The following is a 2,046-nucleotide window of genomic DNA, read 5'->3' on the forward strand; positions in this document are numbered from 1 at the left end:
ATGTGTAGGAAAATTGCTGTTTATTTTGAGCATCTGAGTACAGATGGGTGGAGGCCAAAAGAACGTCTATCATGAGGGAGGGGAAAGACTTGGGTTTTACACAGAGTTTTTCTGGGGGGAGTGAGCAACACCTACAGAGATAGGGGAGGGGGGTAGCTTCGTCCTTATCGGTGGGGATAGGAATGCTAGCATCCTTGCAGCTGTCTTTGGTTGAAGTTATATTTATAACCTCAGGCTTTCCAGATTCCTATGGCTTTTGTTTTATAGGCTTTATGATCACTATCTAAGTTTTACTTTTTGGGTTCCCACCCAGAACAAACCTAACAATAATCACAACTTAAACAGAATATCAAGTGGAGAGTCCAGAAGCCCAAAAGAGAACTCACAAGAAAAAGCTGGGGCACAGAAAAAGAAGGAAGAAAGAGGCAAGCTTGGCTTACAGAGATTGGATAGCAACTTGAGGGAACTGGTATTTCACAGAAAGGGTAGATTGGAGTATTTGACTCCCCTAATCCCTGCAGCGGACTTCCAGCATCTGAACTGTCAGAGAGCTCTTCTGTCCTCACAAGCCTGAACACTGATGTGGGTGGTGATTTAAGTACTTCTTGAAGGCATTGCAGTAGACTACAAATTCACACCAGTTTGACTTCCTGTCAGAATTGAGTGGCAGTGGTGGGACACCATAGTTGGGGTACACCTGTCAGGAGACTGTGTCATGCCCAAGGCATCTCAGCTCTTGTATCTCCAATTCCTGGACGCCCCCACTATACTCCCCACTACTTGCTCAGAGGACAGCAGCAGCATAGGGCTTGCTGGACCCAGGGGACATTCAGAGTTCCCAGTAATCTACCCCTCCTCACTGTGGCCTGTGAGTGATGGTGCTGCTTCTAGCAGAAACATAAACTCTATGCTCAGATCTGCAGGGAAGAGTGTAATCTCATCCCACTGGCTGAGCATCCTCAGTGGTCAAGCCCAGGCGTGCAGAGAGGGACTTCTCTCCCCCATACACACTGCTGCAGAAACAGCCATTGCTGCTCCCATAGGAAGTCAGCACAAGAACACTGGAGGATGGTCTTTTGGGGGCTGTTAGAGGTGACTGTATCCCTACTGGCAGTGTGGCCAATGGGCTCAGGCTTGTGTGAAAAGCAAGGTCCCTTGCCCTCTCTGCACAGAGTTGAGTGTTCTGTAGCAGATAGAAGGAGAGCCAGAGAGCTGTGTGTTTGGGACTAAGGAAGGAGACTCCATACCACAGTCATATTAGTGGTGAGATGCAGGGCAGGGATCTCCTGTGGCTCTCAGCTACATTGTAGCCTGAAGATAAACAGTAGTATCTGAAAAAACTGAATGTCTTGAGTGCTGGGACAGGGGCATGACAAGGAAACATATCATGTTCCTGCCTGAGTAGGCCATGATTCTGGGGCAGCTCCCTCCCACCCACAGAGACCTTGGTGTATATCACCATGGGCTCCCCTGGCACCCCTGTCAGGGTTGGTACTTGTGCTCACCATTGTGGGAACTGAGGGTAGCGTTTTTAAGTGAAGTATCACAAGAATGGAAAAACAAGCACATGTACTCACCATCAAATTGGTACTAATTGATCAACACTTTGTACACATATGGTAATAACATTCATTGGGTGTTGGGCAGGTGGAAGGGGGAAGCAGGGGATGGCTATATTCACACCTAATCGGTGCAGTGTGCACTGTCTGGGGGATGGGCACATTCGTAGCTCTGACTCAGGTGGGGCAAAGGCAATATATGTAACCTAAACATTTATAGCCCTGTAATATTCTGAAACTTTTTAAAAAAAACAAAGATCAAGTAGAAACCCTACTGCTACTGCCTCAGCCACCTCTTTTTTATTGTTAAATTGATTTATTGACTTTCTTTAAACAATGCTCACCAAAATAAAGAAATTAGCATTAAAAATCAGAAATATTTATGTATATTATAAAAATGTGTCAATTAAAGCTACAGTAGTAACAAAAAAATCATCAAAATTCAACCCAAAATTGGTATATAAAAATTTTCCACAGGTTTATTAAA

This window comes from Propithecus coquereli, unplaced genomic scaffold, assembly GCF_000956105.1.
Source record: "Propithecus coquereli isolate 6110/MARCELLA unplaced genomic scaffold, Pcoq_1.0 Scaffold612, whole genome shotgun sequence".
Classification (NCBI taxonomy): Eukaryota; Metazoa; Chordata; class Mammalia; order Primates; family Indriidae; genus Propithecus; species Propithecus coquereli.